Source organism: Dermacentor silvarum, chromosome 2 (genome assembly GCF_013339745.2).
Source record: "Dermacentor silvarum isolate Dsil-2018 chromosome 2, BIME_Dsil_1.4, whole genome shotgun sequence".
Taxonomy (NCBI): domain Eukaryota; kingdom Metazoa; phylum Arthropoda; class Arachnida; order Ixodida; family Ixodidae; genus Dermacentor; species Dermacentor silvarum.
Genome location: NC_051155.1, coordinates 2,424,598 through 2,445,692, shown reverse-complemented (window position 1 = coordinate 2,445,692; position 21,095 = coordinate 2,424,598). Strand labels below are relative to the sequence as shown.

The 21,095-nt window shown below is 51.4% G+C and overlaps 1 pseudogene; it reads right to left on the bottom strand.

The window, feature by feature from the left end:
- Window positions 1–13,555: 13,555 nt before the first annotated feature.
- LOC119443210 (uncharacterized) lies at window positions 13,556–20,798 on the bottom strand (annotated as a pseudogene).
- Between the last annotated feature and the right edge of the window lie 297 nt (window positions 20,799–21,095).

Sequence of the window (21,095 nt, the reverse complement as noted above, 5' to 3'; positions counted from 1 at the left end):
ACATCTGTGGCGCAGCTTGTAGGGAGCGCTCGGGTGATGGCGTAGCGCGTGGCGTAATCTGTGGCCACAGCGATCCACCTGTTCCCAGAGGTAGAAAGAGGAAAAGGACCAAGTAAATCCAAACCAACCCGAAAGAATGGTTCTGCGGGAATGTCAATTGGTTGAAGGTACCCAGCAAGGAGCGTCGACGGTGTCTTGCGTCGCTGGCATTTCTCACACGCAGCTACGTATCTTCGAACGGAGCGAGCAAGCCCTGGCCAAAAGAAGCGTCGGCGAATCCGGTCGTAGGTACGTGACACACCGAGGTGACCGGCAGTGGGGAGGTCGTGAAGCTCGTGGAGAACAGCCGAGCGAAGGTGTTTAGGGATCACAAGGAGTAATGCTGGGCCGTCGGGGTGAACGTTGTGGCGGTAGAGTACGCCATCTTGAAGTGTGAATAAGTGAAGGGAGCTGTCGGCAAGTGACGATTCCAGGCGGTCAATGATGACACGCAAGGACGGGTCACGGCGCTGCTCGTCGGCGACATGGACCAGTGGAAAAACAGAGAGAACGCAGGCGTCGGTGTCAGTATCAGACGTAGAGGTCGGGTCTTGGACTGGGTAGCGAGAGAGGCAATCTGCGTCCTGGTGTTGGCGTCCCGACTTGTACGTCACTGTGTAGGGATATTCTTGTAGTCGGAGAGCCCAACGACCGAGCCGGCCAGTAGGATCCTTGAGCGACGAAAGCCAACACAGCGCATGATGGTCTGTGATTACTGAGAAGGGCTTGCCATATAAATATGGGCGGAACTTTGAAACAGCCCAGACGAGAGCAAGACATTCGCGCTCGGTGATCGAATAGTTGCGCTCTGCAGTTGTCAGGAGCCGGCTAGCGTAGGCGATAACGCGGTCGTGTCCGTGTTGTCGTTGCGCTAAGACTACGCCGATCCCATAACCACTGGCATCGGTTCGGACCTCTGTAGGTGCGGACGGGTCAAAGTGGGCCAAGATCGGTGGATTGGTCAGAATCGTGATAAAGCGTGAAAATGCGGCAGCCTGAGGGGAACCCCACGTAAAAGGCACGTCTTTCTTCAGAAGTTCAGTGAGTGGTCGAGCGATTGCTGCGAAATCTTTCACAAACCGTCTGAAATAAGAGCAGAGCCCCACAAAACTCCGGACGTCTTTGACAGACTGAGGTACAAGAAAAGCTGTTACTGCTCGAACCTTCTCCGGGTCGGGTTGTACTCCGGAAGCATCGACGAGATGGCCGAGCACTGTAATCTGTCGGCGCCCGAAGTGGCACTTCGATGAGTTTAATTGGAGCCCAGCCTTGCGGAAGACGTCAAGTATAGCTGCGACGCGCTCAAGGTGCGTCTCAAACGTAGGAGAAAACACAAGGACGTCGTCGAGGTAACAAAGGCAAGTTGACCATTTGAAACCTTGAAGCAGAGAGTCCATCATCCGTTCGAACGTGGCGAGGCATTGCATAAACCAAACGGCATAACCTTAAATTGGTAGAGGCCATCTGGAGTGACGAAAGCGGTCTTTTCTTGGTCTTGCTCATCGACGGAAATCTGCCAATAACCAGATCGAAGGTCAATGGACGAAAAGTATTTGGCACCGTGAAGACAATCAAGAGCGTCGTCAATTCGTGGTAACGGGTAAACGTCCTTTTTAGTGATTCGGTTTAGGTGGCGGTAATCAACACAGAAACGCCACGTGCCATCTTTCTTTTTGACGAGCACCACCGGCGACGCCCAAGGGCTCGACGAGGGCTCAACAATGCCTTTGGCGAGCATCTTGTTGACTTCCTGCTGAATAACTTGCCGCTCTGCCGTGGACACGCGATACGGTCGGCGATGAATGGGAACAGCATCACCAGTGTTTATCCGATGCTTAACAAGGGACGTCTGACCAAGTGGGCGATTGTCAGTGTCAAATATGTCGCGATATGAGAGCAAAAGGCGATACAGGGCGGCTGCTTGGCCAGGGGCGAGGTCCGGAGCGACCATGGGACGTAATGGGCCGTCGAGGTTCAAGGCATCCGGCGGGTAATCAGGAGGATCTGGAGACGTGTCGGCTGCAAAAGCAGTGACGTGGTCGTCTGTCACTGACCGGAGCGTGGCCACCACTATGCCTTCAGGTAACACTTGCTTCGTCAAGCCAAAATTGACAACGGGGAGACACAACCGATTAGCGGCAAGGGTAACGACGGAGTGTGGCACAGAGATGTCGCGCGCCAGGAGGACATCACGAATAGGGGCGACGACATAGTCGCCATCAGGCACGGTTGCCGTCGAGGCCAATTCGACGAAGGGTAGGGCTTTTGGAGGTAACCGAACAAACGCTGTAGTGCATAGGGTGTGCGGTTGTTCGGGGCGAACGTCGGAAACAAGAGGAAGCTCGAGGCACAGCGTACCGGTGGAACAGTCGATGAGGGCAGAATGCGTCGTCAGAAAGTCGAGCCCGAAGATTAGGTCATGAGGGCAACTGGTCAGCACGGAGAACAGGACGGGAACTTGGCGGCCAGCAATTCCTACGCGAGCAGTGCACATACCACAGACGGCAACACTGGCGCCATTGGCGACGCGTACGGCTCGAGTGACGGCAGGCGTAAGAACTTTTTTGAGGCGACGACATAGGTTAGCGCTCATTATAGACACTTGGGCTCCGGTATCAATCAATGCCGTCAACGGGACACCATCTACATCTACTTCAATTAGGTTCGTGTTCGTGAGGAGCGTCAACGGAGGATTTGGACAGGACGAACGTGATGCAGCACTACCTCCAAGAGCTGCATGGCCTAGTTTTCCGTCCGGGAGGGTCCATAATGGGTCGGCGACGAATAGCGGCGTGGCTGGGGCGACGGGGACCGACGGCGCTGAGGTGACGGCGAGCGAGTGGGACGACTGTCATCGACGGATACGTGAGAGCTCGAAGGCATACGGCGAGGTGAGTAGCTGCGAGGGTCGGCATATGGGCGAGGAGACGGTGAAAAGTAGCTCGAATATGGCGATGACCAGGAGGTGCGGCAGTGGCGAGCGACGTGGCCAATGCGGCGGCAACGAAAGCAAATGGGCTTGTCGTCCGGAGTTCTCCATTCTGTAGGGTTGCGGTATCCGGAATGCAGATCGCTGCGAGGCTCAGCTGTCGGCTCCAGGCGGGCGTCACGTCGGGAGATGGAGCAGGCAGCAGGAAAACCGAGGTTGGCAAACTCTTGCCGCACAACCTCGGTTTGCCTATCCCTCAACCCAATGAGGGAGATCGCTGGGGCTGGTTGGTCAATGGTGGGGTCAAGTCGGCGCGGATGGAACGTGGCAGGACTGGCAGCCTCGATCTCACGGCGAACAATACGCGTGACGGTCTCATTGGAGGGGGGCGAAGCGGTAAGGGCGACGCAGGACGACGTCGCAGCTGTGTTATGGAGCCGGGAGAATTGTGGAATGACGCGGCGGCTTTTGGCGAGCTCAAAGCGGCGGCATTCCTTGACAATGACGTCGATGGTAGACACATTGTTGAAGATCAACAAGTTGAACGCATCGTCCGCGATCCCCTTGAGAACGTGGCCAACCTTGTCAACTTCGACCATCTTCTCGTCGACTTTCCGGCAAAGAGCTAGGACGTCTTGTATGTACGAGACATACGATTCAGTGGAAGACTGCACTCGAGTAGCAAGCTCTTTCTTTGCAGCCTGCTGCCGACCGGTCGGATTTCCAAAGAGGTCGCGGAGCTTCTCCTTGAAAGCGTCCCAGCTAGAGATCTCCTCCTCGTGTGTCCGGAACCAGACACGAGGCGTTCCGCCCAAGTAGAAGAGGACATTAGCTAGCATTATGGTAGGGTCCCAGTGGTTGTTGCGGCTAACAAGCTCATACATGCGTAGCCAGTCATCAACGTCGACATTATCTTGGCCGGAGAATATGCCAGGATCGCGGGGAGTGGCTACCGTGACGTACGTTGTGGTTGGAGTTGGAGTAGCAGCAGCAGACGAGGTGTCACCGGGAGCCATGGCGGAAAGCTGGACGGTGCGGCCGCTGCGGAGCTCCGTGGCGAGGACGGGGAACGGCACGCTCCACCAAAATGTTACGCGAACGAAGGATTAAGTACAGGAGACTATTTACAAGTATATTTACAAATGATAGCTGCAGCGCTGGCCAGATCAGCCGATAGCTCGAGAGCCCAGAGCAGTTCGTCTTCTTCGTCTAGGCGCCCGCGTGCCTCGTTCAAACAACCAAATACCACACGCGTGTAGCAATATTATTGGCCTTAGTGAGGTTAGAGGAACTGGTGAGGCTTACACAGTGCTCAATAATGGCCACGTCCTCTGCTACATAGGTCTTCCAGATAAGAGAGAATCCGGGGTAGGATTTCTTGTATATAACAACATAGCGGGCGACATTGGTGAATTCTACAGCATCAATGAGAGGGTAGCAGTCGTCGTAATAAAGCTGAATAGGAGGTACAAAATGAAGATAGTACAAGCCTATGCCTCAACCTCCAGTCACAATGATGAAGAAATAGAACAGTTTTATGAAGATGTTGAATTAATAATGAGAAAGGTGCCAACTCAGTATACTGTAGTCATGGGCCACTTCAATGCAAAAGTGGGGAAAAAGCAGGTTGGTGAGCAAGCAATTGGCAACTACGGCATGGATTCTAGGAATGCAAGAGCAGAGATGTTGGTAGAATTCGCGGAAAGGAATAGGCTCCGAATAATGAATACATTCTTCAGGAAGCGCACCAACAGGAAGTGGACCTGGAAAAGCCTTAATGGAGAAACAAGGAATGAAATAGATTTCATACTGCCTGCTGATCCAAGGATAGTGCAGAATGTAGAAGTGTTAGGTAAGGTAAAGTGCAGTGACCATAGGTTAGTGAGGTCTAGAATTTCTGTCAATTTGAAGAGAGAAAGAGTGATATTAGTAAGGAGGAAACAGGCCAACCTAGATGCAGTAAGGGTAAAAGCAGACCAATTCAGGCTGGCACTCGCAAACAAATACGCAGTTTTAGAACAGGAAGATGAAGATAACACAGAGGTAATGAATGAAACCGTAACTAGGCTGATCTCAGAAGCAGCAATTGAAGTGGGAGGTAAGGCACCAAGGCAACCAGTAGGTAAGCTCTCCCAAGAAACAAAGGACCTAATAAAGAAACGGCAAAACATGAAAGTGTCCAACTCAAGAGATCAGATTGAAATCGCTGAACTTTCAAAACTGATCAACAAGAAGAAAGTAAGGGATATTCGAAATTTAGGTAGTATACTGTTTATTTTGTGCTGGAGGTTATCGGTGCCGGCACGGTGAAGTGTGGAAGAGGAACTTGAGGAACTAGTAGTGCGTGCTCGATCAGTTTCCAACTGAGACTCCTCCGTCTTCCTGTACTTCGGTCTAGACGCCCTTTGGACTTACCAGAACATCCCGTGACATTTAGTGGAGGTGCGGGGTACCCGTCTTCTCCAACCTAGAGCTCCGAAGCCGTAGGCTGCCATCTGCGGCCACAATGACCGACGACGCCGGCCCCTCGCCATCCGCTCCAATCCCCCCCCCCCGGCTGTCGTGTGTTCTGGTGCGGTCAGCGCAACCCTGCGATCTTCAGAGACACCGATGATCACGACGTGGAGGACTGGCCTACAGAGTATGAACGCGTTAGCGCGCATAACAAGTGGGATCACCGCACCAAGCTAACCAACGCCATCTTTTATGTCACTGATGTGGCAAATCTGTGGTTCAGAAACCACGAAGCCAAGGTGAACCTGGTCAGCTTTCACCGAGACCCTCACTTCGTTCTTCGGCCGTCCCGCTGTGCGCAGACTCCGTGCTTAACACCGTTTGCGTGGTCGAGCTCAACAAAACGGTGAAACCTTCACGAGCTACATTGAGGACGTTATGAACCTCTGTAAGCGCGTGAATGCGTCCAGGACCGAAACCGATAAGATAAGGCATATTATTAAAGGCATAGACGATTATGCCTTCCATATGCTCGTGGCCAAGAACCCCACGACAGTTGCACAAGTAATTGAGCTCTGTCAAAGCTTCGACGAGCTGCGCCTTTCCACCCGTCACACCAGTTTGCAATCCGCGGACCTCTCGGCCTTGGAGCCTGGATGCCTTAGCGCTGATCACTCCACTCCGGCTTGCTGCCGCAGATTCAGCAATACATTCGGGAAGAAGTGGCTCGTCATCTATCTCTTGTGGCGTGTGTTGCTGAGCCTGCTTCCAAACTAGAACCGTCACTCCGTCGTGTGATCCAGGCGCAAGTTTCTAAGGCGCTCCCACCTCCCTCTCCACCGCCGCCTGGGACTGCACCTCTGACTTACGCGGCCGCTCTGAACCGACCTACTCCGCGACCGATGCCTACTCCCCCCAAACGCGCTGCTAGTTTCTACTCGTCGCCACTTCCGATACGCCCGGTTCAAGTGCCCTTATCGCCTTCCAGACCTTCTCCTAACCCTTGGCGTACTCCGGACAACCACCCTACCTGTTTCGCATGCGGTATTCCGGGACATGTTGCGCGTTTCTATCGCCGCTGTGGACTTTATTTTCGTCGTGACACGCCGAACCTTGGCTACCTTCCCCAAGAACCTTCGCATCCTTCTATCCCTGATACCTCGGACTCGTATTCTCGTCGCGCCGCCTTCAACACTCGTCGGTCTCCTTCTCTTCGCCGCCGTTCCCTTTCACCCATGCTTCGCCGTTCCAGCTCTGGTCAGGAGGAAAACTGACAGCCGCCGTTCCCGAGGCAAGAACTGCGCCATCGTCGAAATTTTCAAGGCCTCATCTTTCTCCTCCTAACGAAATCGCAGTATTTGTCGAAAGCATCACAACAGCTCTTGTCGATACAGGGGCGGCGGTTTCTGTCATAAGCGAAGACCTCTGCCGTAAACTCAAGAAAGTGACGATTCCTGTACCCGATATTTCCCTACGCACGGCAAGCTCGCAGCAAGTCAAGCCTTCGGCTGCATGTACCGCTCGTGTTATGATTCAGGGTGAACTATATTTTGTAGAATTCGTCGTTCTATGCCATGCTTCGCATGACGTCATTCTAGGTTGGGACTTTCTTTCCGCACATCATGCATATGTCGACTGCGCTCGCGCGCAACTGGCTTTGTCTCCGTTCCGTGACATTACCATCGACCTCCCGAACCATTCTCCTAAAGTGGTCGTCACCGATGACGTCATTATCTCTTATTTTTCTGCCGCCTTGGTGCCCGTCTCTTGTGACTGTGCCGCCACCACTACTGCTCTTTTTACACCATCTGAAGATTGTGCGCGTCGACGGGACCTTCTACTGCCCTTTGCAGTCGTCACACTCACCGATGGTTCCGCTGCCATTTATGCGTGCAATCCATTTCCTTGTCTTTCAACTCTCTTACACGGTGAATGTGTGGGGCGTCTCGACACTGTTGAGGTTATTAGTTCATTTGACCCACCTTCCGATAGGTCGCCATTGCCTATCGGTGCCTTCACTTCTGCTACCGCACCAGCCTCGCGTTCCCCCGATGTTTTCTTGCATACCATCGACGACGCGCTTACGCCCGCTCAAGGCAGTGAAGTTGTTGAACTTCTTGAACGTTTCCGTGCTTCTTTCGACCTCGGCCAACCTTCCTTAAGGCGCGCGTGAGCGGTTGTTCATCGTATTGACACCGGTCACCATGCTCCGCTGCGCCAACGTCCATACCGTGTTTCCGCAGCCGAACGCCGTGTCATTGACAAACACGTTGACGACACGCTGGAACGAGGTGTGATCCAGCCCTCGCAGAGTCCTTGGGCGTCTACAGTCGTGCTGGTGCGGAAAAAGGATGGTTCAATCAGGTTTTGCGTCGATTACCGCCGTCTCAACAAGATTACCCGCAAGGATGTTTATCGCCTACCACGCATCGACGACGCTCTGGATTGCCTACAGGGAGCTGAGTTCTCTTCGCTGGATCTGCTCTCCGGGTACTGGCAAGTGCCGATGGCTGAAGCCGACCGTCAAAAAACGGCTTTTGTAACTCCTGATGGATTATATGAGTTCAATGTAATGCCTTTCGGCCTTTGCAACGCGCCTGCAACTTTCGAGATAATGGTAGACGCTATTCTCAGGGGTCTTAAATGGCACACATGCCTTTGCTATTTAGTCAACATTGTGGTCTTTTCTACCGATTTCGATATGCATCTCGCCCGCCTTGAGCAAGTTCTTGCCTGTCTCACGTCAACAGGGTTGCAACTCAATTTGAAAAAATGTCATTTGGGTGCCCGTAAGCTTAAGATCCTGGGCGATTTCGTCTCGAAAGAGGGAATTCTGCTAAACTTCGCGCCGTTACTGAGTACCCCAAGCCCAATACTCTAAAATAACTACGGAGCTTCATCGGTTTGTCTTCCTATTTCCGGCGTTCCATCCGTAATTTTGCCTCGATCGTGCAGTTACGGAGGGTTAGTATTTCGGCTTTTTCCGTTAGTTCGGTGGGATAATCGGATTTGCGATATTTGTTAAAAATAAACCTTATCGCTTTTCTTTGCACGCTGTCTAGTTTATTAAGTTATTTGTAGATGGGAACCAGACTACGTTAGCGCACTCAAGTACTGGTCTAACGTTACTGGTTTAACGTCCTGTACTGGTTTAAAGCACTGGTCTAACGTGGAACGAGTTACCTTAGGATGTGGCCACCTTATCATCACCCGATGCATTTTTTGTGCAATCAGTTCTAGTCAATAAGTTTTGTGTGCTCAGTTTTATTTCTCACTGGTATGCTTTTGATGCTTTATTTTCGGATTTGAATGTAACGCGTTTGTGTCTTGTTTTGTTTATTCCTGATTTGCTCCACAGAAACATTACTGTGTGCCTATGTGTTTTATCTGTTGGAGTTGTTATTGATGTTCTCCTGATGAACCAATAACTTGTGAACGTCATGTACCCACTTCTGCCTTGGCTACCAAAAGGCGGCCGGCAGTATTGAATAAAATTAATAAACTAACAAATGTGTTATAAGCAAGAAGCTTTGATGGATGCGGTGCTGAATGGAGGCGCCTTGTCAGGAAAAATAGCCGTTGTAATGGAGATGACATTATATGATTTACGTGTGCCTCCAACCTTAGGCCACCTGATATGATTAATCCGAGATACTTGGGTTCTTTGACTGGGGTAAGTTGGGTGTTGCCGAGTGTGTAAGATAAGTCTGATATAATGTTTTTCCTGGTTATTGTAAGTAAAGTTAATTTACCTATATTTAATGTCATTTGCCACTCCATGCACCATTGCGATACTGATTTTAGGTCATCTTCGAGGTTTAGGTTGTCATTGGGACAGTTAGTTTATTTATATACTATGCAGTCGTCAGCAAAAAGCCTAACGTTTGTCTTAATAGATGCGGGTAGATAATTAATAAAAATAAGAAATAAAATTGGGGCCAGGACACTACCCTGAGGCACACCTGATGTAATTTGGGTTATTTCAGATTTTTCGTAATTAATTTCGACAAGATGTGTACGGTTTGTTAGGTAAGCACTGATCCAGTCACAAATTGGTCCTTTACCTAATATTGATGCAGTTTTTATAGTTAGTTTTTTATAGGATAATCGATCAAATGCTTTGGAGAAGTCAAGTAAAATTAGGTCTATTTGTTTTTGGTTGTCAATTGCTTGTGTCACTTCGTGTATAATTTCGGTTAATTGAGTTACTGAGGACTGACCTGCGCGGAAGCCTTGCTGGAATGGTGGTAGAACTTTTTCTTTCTCGACGTAGGTAGTAATGTGTTTAAAGATGATGGGCTCAAGCAATTTGCATGTTGTACTGGTTAGTGAAATAGCACGGAAATTGGAAGCGTCTGTTTTGATACCTCCTTTGTGAATTGGGATTACATTAGCCATTTTCCGTTGGCTTTGGAGAGAACATGTTGTTAAAGATTGGTAAATATTAGGACTAATTATTTGGCCATCCATTCAGTATTCCGCCTTAAGAATTCATTAGGTATGCCGTCAGGTCCAGCTTTCTTTTTGCAGTCTAGCTTTAGCAATAAATTAAGGAATCCTGCCTTGTTTAGGGAGATGGTATCTATTCTATCCGAACTATGTGAGTAACCATGGCATGGGATCGTATCGTGATTAGTGAAAATTTATTTAATATAGTTTTTCATTAAGTTTGCTCTTTCAGTGCTTTCTTCTGGAGACATAGTATTGCCATTTTGGCTTTTAGGGCTAAGATGGTTCCAAAATTTTTGTGATGATCTTTTAGGAAATTAGTTAGCGTATTGGGGAGATAGAATGATTTTGCGGCCTTTATTTTTGACTTCGTAGAAGTGATTGCTGAAGTAAGGGATAGGCGAGCTTGGAAGTTAGGTTTCTTTTTAACAAATGTGTGAGACGTTTTACTTTGAGTTTGGCGTGGATAATTTCGTGGTTTATCCAAGGGTTGTGCTTTTTTGTTCGTTTTATTTTAGTAGGGATGTAACTTCGGATACAAAAGAATATGATATTTTTAAATCTCTGCCAAAGCAATTCGATATCTGAACCAGGTTTGTTAGCAAGCTGCTCAAAAGAACACAATTCACATGAAAGGTGAGCGAAAAGGTTAGAATCATCGGTATTCTTAAAATCAAGATAAGTAACACGTGATTTGAAAGCTGCTATACGGTCATGGACTGGAATAGAATATAGCACTACCTTATGGTCTGATGTACCATCTAATAGTTGGACATCGACTTTATCTTGAGGAAAATGATCCGTCAAGAATACTAGGTCAAGTATGTTCGCGGAACTACCTTTCACACGAGTAGGTTGTTTTACAATTTGGTAAAGATTTAGGGTTAACATAATATCGAAGCTTATATCAGACAAGCCGGATTGATGTAGCATCGTATGCCAATTGATATCTGAGAGATTAAAATCACCTACAAGTATTAGTCTGTTTCCCATGGCGTAACGAGGCAGGTACGTGTGCGAGGATGTTAAAACGTGAATGTTTGATGAAGGTATTCGATACATGCAGCCGACTACGACATGGCTGCAAAAAAATTAATTTTGCAGAAAACAGCTTCCACCCCTTCAACGTCGGGAAGGAGCGTGAAAGAAATGTCTTTATTTATTAGGATAGTTACGCCTCCTGTTCGCGTTTTCCTATCTTTACGTACGATAGCGTAGTTTGGCGGGGTTATTTCGACATCCTAAATATCACTCGAAAGCCATGTTGCTGCTAGGGCCACAAAGTCTGGTTCAAAGCTGAGTATAAAGGATTCCAGCCAGTTTAGTTTTTTACGAATGCTGCGATCATCTATGTTCGCAAATTTTATTTTGTAGGTTAGAGATTGCGTGGGCGCAAGGTCCGTGGTTCTGCTTCGGCGTTTTTTGGCGGGAACTGGGGAAAGCCGGTCGAATTCAATGTGATTCCGCATCCCAGATGAATAATGCATTGTTCATTTTTAGTTTGACGTATACCAGAGAAACTTTGTCACCGGATGATTTTTACAGCAAAGCAGTTAATGGCTCAGTCTCCGATGGTCAGGTCCGCGTGTAGAAAAATATTTCGCAGTTTCACCCGAAAGACGAAGCATCAATTGCGATAGCAAATTAGTAGACAGCTATACGGAGTAGGGATAGCAGTTTTATGGACTGCATAAACTTGGACACATTCGGTTACTAACTGAATTAACAAGCGTGGTGTCAGCGCGCACAAGCAAACATGAATAGATCACACTCGATGACCGCAGACAACGACTGTCAAAACGCTGGCGCGAACGAGCGCGGCCGCCGCAGCGAGCGACGGTTCGTGCGGTCTGTCGCTTTAACGGAAACAGAGCGGCGAAAGCGCAGCGCACACAAAGGTCAGAGCCGTCGGGAAATCGCTTTCAAGATACGGTGCGCGCGACAGACCACACCGCGTTGCAGAGCGCTTTCAAGATAGCTCCGTGACCAGCAGCCGCGTGAGCAGAACGCACCTTCCCCTCCTCTCCCGTCTTCGTCGCCTCCTCCCCGTTCCTCGCGTGTGAACGAAGACATAGGTGTAAAGTTTTAAGTTATCCGGAAGGGGGGGGGGGGCTGGTGCCTAACCGCTTTCCGAAGCCCACCTTTGTATGCATATATCTATACATATATCTCGAGCTTCTTTGTTAACCTCCAAGTTTCTGCCCCATATGTTAGCACCGGTAGAATGCCGTGATTGTGCACTTTGCTTTTTAAAGTGCACAATCACTGCATTCTACCGATGCTAACATATGGGGCAGAAACTTGGAGGTTAACAAAGAAGCTCGAGAACAAGCTAAGGACCGCACAATGAGCAATGGAACGAAAAATCTTAGGAGTAACGTTAAGAGACAGGAAGCGAGCGGTGTGGATCACAGAACAAACGGGGATAGCCGACATTCTAGTTGACATTAAGCGGAAGAAATGGAGCTGGGCAGGCCATGTAATGCGTAGGATGGATAACCGGTGGACCATTAGGGTTACAGAATGAATACCAAGACAAGGGAAGGGCAGTCGAGGACGGCAGAAAACCAGGTGGGGTGATGAAGTTAGGAAATTTGCAGGCGCAAGTTGGAATAGGCTAGCGCAAGACAGGGGTACTTGGAGATCACAGGGAGAGGCCTTCGTCCTGCAGTGGACACAAATATAGGCTGATAATATATATATATATTATGACAAGGAAGTCTGGCACGGCTGTGGACGACATGAAGGATGCCGACAGGAAGACACAACAGCGTAGGTTTAGCTAGGCGCACCAGGAACAGCGTCGAGCCCGAGCCCCACTTCAGGAGCGCTGCCAATCCGGCTGCGGAGCTCTACACGAAGCACTTCTTCCTTACATCTTCCCCCTCGCCGAAGACGGAGCCACACAGGATGCCTAAGGCGTCGTGAGGGCGAAGGGGTCTTGATACGGCTTGAGCCGATCGACGTGGACAGTTTCGCGGCCTCGTCGACGCAGGTCCGTAGGGGGCGTCAGAGGTTCGATGACGTAGTTCACCGGAGAAGTTTGCTGCAGAACTTGGTAGGGTCCATGGTATCGGGATACAAACTTGGAGGGGACACCTGGTGTTGGAGTAGGAGGCACCCACAACCAAACGAGAGCGTCAGGCGAAAACTGGGTGTGGGGGCGCCCGTCGTCATGACGAAATTTCTGTAGCGCTTGTTCTTGCGTTGTAAGGGAGCGAGCTAGTTGCCGACATTCTTCTGCATACCGGGCGGCTTCGGAAACCGGTGTACCCTCTGGTAAGTCGGGGCGGTAAGGAATAATAGTGTCAATGGGAAACGAAGGTTCTCGGCCATATAGAAGAAAGAAGGGAGAAAAGCACGTCGTTGCCTGGGATGCCGTATTGTAGGCGTACGTGACATAGGGAAGGATGAGGTCCCAGTTGGTGTGGTTGGAGGTGACATACATCGAAAGCATGTCGCCAAGAGTTCGGTTAAAGCGCTCTGTCAATCCATTTGTTTGCGTGTGATATGCGGTGGTACAGCGATGAATAATGCGGCATTCAGAGATAAGTTCTTGAATGATATCGGCGAAAAAGACGCTCGGTCGCTCAGGAGTTCGGGGTGGTGGTGGTGACAAACTTTTCTTTGTCTAATAGAGATAGTTTGGGGGCCACAGAGTGCCCCGCTACATGGTCGGCGTCCCTAGTCCGGGACACCGCATGACGAGGCCCCGTCTTGCGCCCGTTTCACCAGAGCCCGTTGGGACTCCAGCGAGGAGCAGTTGAGGAGGGAAGTCTCCCATGACTCTCGGGAAGGGGTAGGGGAAGGGGGGTGGTGGGGATTTTTAGCACATACCCACACCATGTGGAAGATCTTGTTACGGGGAGGCAGACACAACAGTAAAACGTATTTACAATATATTTACAAGGCGATGAAGCGCTGAACCATATGGGCGAGAGCGCGCTAGATCAAAAACGTCTTCTTCATCGACGCTCCTCTTGAAGAATAGTCCCATGACATGACCCCCGGCCACTGAAGCACCGTCACGGTGCTTGCTGTGGTGTGGGCGAGTGGTAATGTTTAATGCGGGACACGTGGACAACGTCTGTCGGGGCCGAGACGAGGGGAGAGGAAGACGCGAGAGGGCCAATCTCGTAAATGAGGTCGGTTACACGCCTTAAGACACGGTAGGGTCCGGAGTACCGAGAAAGCAATTTTTCGGAGAGTTCAAAACGCCGAGTCGTAGTTCATAAAGGCACAAGGGCACCCGGAGTGTAGATAGCGTCGCGATGACGGGAGTCATAGCGGTGATTCTGGTCTCCTTGCGATGTAGTAAGGCGATGGCGAGCTATTTGGCGTGCCTCGTCAGCTTTGGAAATGACATCACGGGCGTAGTCAGTGGACAAATGGACGACATCGGGGATGATCGTGTCAAAAGGTAACTTGGGGTCGCGGCCAAACAGATGATAAAAGCGAAAAACCAGCGGTATCGTGACGGGAAGAATTGTAGGCAAACGTAACGAAGGGCAACGCAACGTCCCCGTCTTGATGGTCCGAAGAGACATACATAGAAAGCATGTCAGCGTCCGGATGAAGCGTTCAGTCAAGCCGTTGGTTTGCGGGTGGTAAGCCGTCCTAAATTTGTGTTTTGTCACGCAGGAGCGAAGCAAGTCATCGAAAACTCTGGAGAGAAAGTAGCGGCCACGGTCGGTGAGGAGTTGACAAGGGGCTCTGTGATGCAAGATGATATCGTGGAGCAGGAAATCAGCGACGTCCGTAGCACAACTGGTAGGGAGGGCGCGTGTAATTGCGTATCGGGTGGCGTGGTCCGTAGCAACGGCAATCCATCTGTTTCCAGAAGTAGAGGCAGGAAAGAACCGAGGAGGTCAAGGCCAACTCGGAAAAAAAATGTCACAGTTTCGCCCTAAGGGCGAAGCAATGAATGCGATAGCAACACAGCAATGTCATATGAAGTAAGGTGAGCGGCTTTGGTAGCAACAACACGCAGAACTGTTGTCGACGCCATCGGCGTTTTGCCCGTGTTAGCTCAAAATGCGTGCGGCGTTGGTGACTGTTGCTGGAGCCTCTGATATAAATAGGCACTTGGTGCCGCAGCTAAACGTCGCCTCCCTTCCCTCCCCCTCCCCCACGGCCTCTCGCGCGTCTGAAGAAGGCGCGTTTGCTCTACATATATGGTGATTGTAAAGGAGAAAAGAGACGCCTACTTCTGCAGCCCATAAGCGAGCACGGCGCAGAACGCGCGTTTGTTCTCCGCCGCGCGTTCACTCCCCGTGAAAGACGCGCCCCTCGCGCCCTTTCACTCGCACATACAGCGTTCGGCGCGCGGCGACGATTTCATCTCCAAATGACGTCATAAGGAACCTCACGGCGACGGCGACGGCGACGCCGACGGCAGAAATCTGCTTTGAGTGTCCATATAATTGCTATCGCAATAAAAGGGTTAGACGGGACGTCAAGGGGCTGAAGGAGACCAGCAGGATTCATGGTTTCTTTCGGCGTTGGCACTTTTCGCAAGCAGCAACGTAGCCACGAACGGAGCGGTAAAGACCGGGCCAGAAGAAGCGAAGCCGAACGCGGTCGTAGGTCCGGGAAACTCCAAGGTGACCAGCGGTCGGGGCGTCATGGAGCTGGTCGAGAAAGCCCAAGCGCAGATGCGTGGGAATGACGAGCGACGCGTCCCTCCGGAAGGACGTTGTAGCGATATAATGTACCATCTTTAAGCACGAAGAGGCGAAGAGACGGATCGGGCGCTGCGGAATCCAGCTTCTGAATAAGCTCATGTAAGATGGGATCACGCAGCTGTTCATCCCGGATGTGGCCGAAAGCGGAGAGCGAGAGTATACAGGCAGGCGTGTCATCGGATGCTTCAGGGGGATCCACGGGATTGCGGGACAAACAGTCAGCGTCCCTGTGCAATCGGCCAGAGTTATAATGTATTTCGTCTTTAAGGGACGAAAGCCAGCAAAGTGCGTGGTGGTCGGTAGTGACGGTGAAATGCCGGCCATGTAGTAGGGGCGGAATTTGCTCACCGCCCAAACGAGAGCAAGACATTCCCGTTCCGTGATGGAGTAGTTCTGTTGGGCTGGGGAAAGGAGGCGGCTGGTATATGCAATAACACGGGCATGCCCATTCTGATACTGGACCAAAACAGCGCCGATTCCGTGGCCGCTGGCATCAGTGCGGAGTTCTGTTGGAGCGGAGCCGTAGAAATGAGCCAGGACAGGTGGTGTAGTGAGCGACGTGATGAGGGTAGAGAAGGTGGTAGCCTGTGCAGCGCCCCAATAAAACGAGACGCCTTTCTTCAGTAAGTTTGTGAGAGGGCTTGCGATTTCCGCAAAATGCTTGACAAAACGACGGAAGTAGGAGCATAGGCCCAGAAAGCTACGAACTTCCTTTGTGCAAGTTGGAACGGGGAACTTCTGCACGGCTCGAACTTTGTCAGGGTCGGGGCGAACACCTGTGGAGTCGACGAGATGACCCAGCATGATAAGTTGCTGACGTCCGAAGTGGCACTTAGATGAATTAAGTTACAGGCTGGCTTTGCGAAACACAGAAGGAATAGAGGAAAGTCGGTCGAGATGCGTTGGAAATGTCGGGGAAAATACAATGACGTCATCAAGATAACACAGGCAAATGTACCATTTAAAACCGTGTAAGAGAGTGTCCATCATGCGTTCGAAGGTGGCCGGGGCGTTGCATAAGCCGAAGGGCATGACTTTAAACTGATAAAGGCCGTCCGGGGTAACAAAAGCGGTCTTCTCACGGTCCATGTCATCGACGGCTATCTGCCAGTACCCTGACCGAAGGTCGATTGAAGAAAAATACTTGGCGCCATGAAGGCAATCCAGGGCGTCGTCTATGCGTGGGAGCGGGTACACTTCTTTTTGGTGATCTTGTTAAGATGCCGGTAGTCCACGCAAAACCTCCAACTGTTGTCTTTCTTTTTAACCAGAACAACAGGAGAAGCCCAAGGGCTGCAGGAAGGCTCGATTATATCTTTGGCGAGCATCTTGTCGACCTCCTTTTGAATGATGTGGCGCTTAGCTGGGGATATCCGATATGGTCGTCGGTGGATTGGATGAGCATCGCCAGTGTTTATGCGGTGCTTGACAGCGCAGGTTTGAGCCAGAGGACGGTCACAAAGGTCAAAGACGTCGCGATAAGAGGAGAGGAGGCGAAGGAGATCGTCAGCTTGGTGGGGCGTAAGGTCTGGAGCGATCATTTTGTTCAGGTCGGTAGGAGACAGATCTCGTGAAGCAGACGGGATATCGGCGGTGCACGAGTGAGCAACATCAGGTGGAGACAAGGCCGAGATAACGTACTCGTAGAAGGGCGTCAACATAGCGAGGGAAATGCCCTGTGGGAGCACTTGTGAGCGCAGTCCGAAATTCACCACAGGAAGACTAGTAACATTGTCCCGTAGAGTTATAACAGTGTGAGGAATGCCAACACTGTGCGTCAACAGAACGGCAGTGATGGGAGCGAGCACATAGTCACCGTCAGGTACTGGTGGGGAGGGCGTCACAGCAACACAAGTCACGGCTTGCGGCGGCAAACGGACGTGCTCAGTAGAACAGAGGCAGCTTGTGATCGGTCCGGGTTGATCAATTACACTTGGTAGGTCAAGTTGTACCGTACCAGAGGAACAGTCGATGAGGGTGGAGTGGGCGGATAAAAAGTCAAGACCGAGGATGACATCATTGGAACAGCGGGCGAGGACGGTGAACAAAACAGAAGTTTGACGGCCGGCAACACTGACCCGTGCGGTACAGAGGCCAGCTACGGGAGACGTACCAACGTCGGCCACACGTACAACAGATAATGGGGCAGGGGTCATAAGTTTCTTCAACTGCTAATGGAGGTGAGAGCTCATAACAGAAATATGGGCGCCGGTGTCAATCAAAGCTTTAACAGGTAGGCCATCCACTTCAACGTCGATCAGGTTCTGATTGGTAGGGAGCGTCAACAGAGGAATTTGAGGGCAGGTCGTTACAGCAGCGTCACCTCCAGGAGCTGCAGCCGTCAGTTTTCCGAAGGAAAACGCCGGGCGTAGGACGGGGAAGGGGAACGGCGTGGTGGAGGTGAACGAGAAGGTCGGCGTCGTGGTAAGGGCAAGCGGCTGTACTAAGCGGCCTTCCTAGTGTAGCATCAAATGTTTGTGGTTCAGTTTGGGATGGTACCTGGGGTTGACTTCGGGGTGGATAGCGGAAGCTGGAAAAGCTTCGTCGAGTAGGCGAGGGCCAAGGACTTCGGCAGTACCGGGAAATGTGTCCAACACGTCCACATCGGAAGCAAATTGGTGTATCGTCTGGTGTCCTCCACGCATTCAGATCACGATAATTCGGAGTAGGACAGTGGCGTTGGATATGGCTGAATCCGGCTGAAGAGTAAAGGCGAGGACATTTGACAGAGCAGATGTTTTGAAGGCCCACGTTTGCCATTTCTTGACGAACAACGGATTGTATCAGTGATATGGTCGGTTGGGTATCACTAGGCTCCCCTCGCATAAATGTGCAGGCGATGCGGCTTCGATTTCGCGTCGAACGATTCGAGTGATAGTCTCTGACGTGGAAGGCTGAGTCGTCATACGAACGGCCTCACAGGTTGATGTCGCTGCCGTGTTCGGGAGGCGGGCGAAGTGGTTGGCAATACGTCGGCTTTTAGCTTCTTCGAAGCGTCAGCATTCAGTGAGAATCTCGGTGACTGTAGAATAGTTTTTAAACACGAGCAGCTGAAACGCATCGTCCGCGATCCGTTTCAACACATGCGCGACCTTATCCGCTTCTGTCATGTTGGCGTCTACTTTACGGCAAAGGGCCTGAACATCCTGAATGTACGTCAGGTGCGACTCGGTAGACGTCTGCGCACGCGAGGCAAGTTTATTTTTGGCGGCACGCTGGCAGCCTGCAGGTTGGCCAAACAACTCCCGAAGTTGAGTCTTACATAAGCTCCAAATCGTGATGACCTCTTCGTTGTTATCAAACCAGGCCTTCGCAGTTCCATTCAGATAAAATAAGACGTTCGCCAGAATCAAGCCCGGGTCCTACTTGTAATGTGCGCTGACACATTTATAGAGGCGAATCCACTGGTTGACGTCCTCGCCATCAGCACCAGAAAAGGTCTCAGGGTCGCTGGGTGGAGCCAGGATGACGGCTGGCATGGCGGCCGCCGGTGACGCAGTTTCACCGCCAGTAGACATGTCGAACGTGGCGACCTGGCGGCCGCTGCGGAGCTCCGTCCTGCGTTATACGCCCAGCACTTCCACCAAAATTTTACGGGGAGGCAGACTAAACAGTAAAACGTATTTACAATACATTTACAAGGCGATGAAGCGCTGAACCATATGAGCGAGAGCGCGCTAGATCAAAAACGTCTTCTTCATCGACGCTACGTCTTGAGGAATAGTCCCGTGACAATATCACAGGTGTCCCCACAGTGCGGGCACTGCCCATCTGTGTTGGGATCGAAATGTTTGATGATTGCAGGACAGAGTAGAGTACCTGTCTGCAGGTGCCTTTAAGTTCCCTCCTCCGCCTTACTCAGCCCCTATGCAGGAGTCGGGAAAAGGCGGTGGTTATCGCTATAATGTTTTATAATTTCCCTGAACCGCAACAGCGGTAGGTTTGCCTCCGGGCTAGAAGAGCTAGGGTGAGGAGCCCGGTGGGCAAGCGCTCGGGCAGCCGCGTCAGCGGGCTCATTACCTCGGAAGCCCTGGTGGCCAGGAGCACAAATAATACGTTTCGGTGTTGGGTCAATTATAGCCCGTCTTAGAATTTGACTGGCCTGGCCAAGGGGGAGGTCTCCCCTGTCAAGTAATGATCACATGCTTTACGGGAGTCCGTGACGATGATTCTCGAATTGGGGTCCGCGGCAGCAAGTGCTATCACTACTTCCTCTGCTCGCGCTGAATTTTGGGCTCGGAAGGAGAGCCCATCAACGTGCTTTTCCCGGTGAACGACGGCGGCCGTGTAAAATCCCACGGGCGACGGCCCTGCTACGTCTGCATAGTATACACCAGGTCGGGAACCATGTTGTCTCAAGCGCCCGAGCCCGCGCATGTCGTCTGCTTTCGTGCGTGTCGGTGTCCACGTTACGAGGGAGCGGAGAGACCCAGAGCATATGGCGCCACAGTTCTGGAATTCGCTCCGCCTCCTTTGGAGTGCAAGCGTGTTGGATGTGTAAGCGGTTGAGCAGGCGGCGCCCGGAGGCTGTCTGCATGAGCCGCGTGTATTTGTTCACGAGGTGGGCCTCCCGCAAGTCCTGGTAGGAGTTGAGCCCTCCCAATGCCTTGAGTTTTGCTGTTAGACGTAGTCACCGGGAGATCCGTTACAGGTAGTCACCGGGCTCGCTTAGTTGCTTTGCGGATGATGGCGTCTTCTTGATTAGTAGTGCGAAGGTATGGCACGGCGTAGAGGATCCGGCTAGTCACGAAGGCATGGGCTAGCCGAAGCGCGTCCCTGCCTCGCACACCAACCCGCTTGTTGGAAACACGGTGGATCATGCGCCCTACCTGTTCGCCTACTCTCTTGAGTTTCGCAATAGTCGAGTCTGGTCGGAGTCTGTGGTGAATGAACAGGCCCTGAATCCGGAGCTCATTCACCTCTCCGATAGGACCGCCCGACAGAGAGATGTGTATTGCTGACTTATCCTTTGGGTTCGCTCTGACATGCAGAAGCTCTGATTTGGCTGGAGCACATTGGAGCCCACAGTCGATGGCATACGCCTCGGCTAAGGAAGCGGCCCGCAGAAGGCGGTCCTCTATTTCCCCAAGGCCCCCCTCGGTGGTCCAGATTATAATGTCATCTGCATATACCACGTGTTGAATGCTTCCCACCCGGACAAATTGGCTTGGGAGGCGCATCATAGCTATGTTGAACAGGAGCGGTGATAACACCGCTCCCTGAGGGGTACCCCGTGTTCGCATCGTGTAAGGGCCATATTCCTCGTCATCGATCCGAAGAAGGGCCTGGCGCTTAGAGAGGAAATCTCTTACATATGCGTAGGTCTTAGCGTCGCAATCGGTGGAATTCAAGTTGGCCAGGATGCTACCGTGTTTAACATTGTCGAAAGCCCCTTTCAGATCAAGGGCGAGGATGGCTTTGTCATTGTGTTGCATCCCCGCAGGGGCGTCTGCGTAAGCAGGCGTTTGGTGTGTTGCGACACCACGGACCCGAGCACATGAGGGTTGGACCCTCCCGCGTGTAGCCGTGCGCGGCTTAGC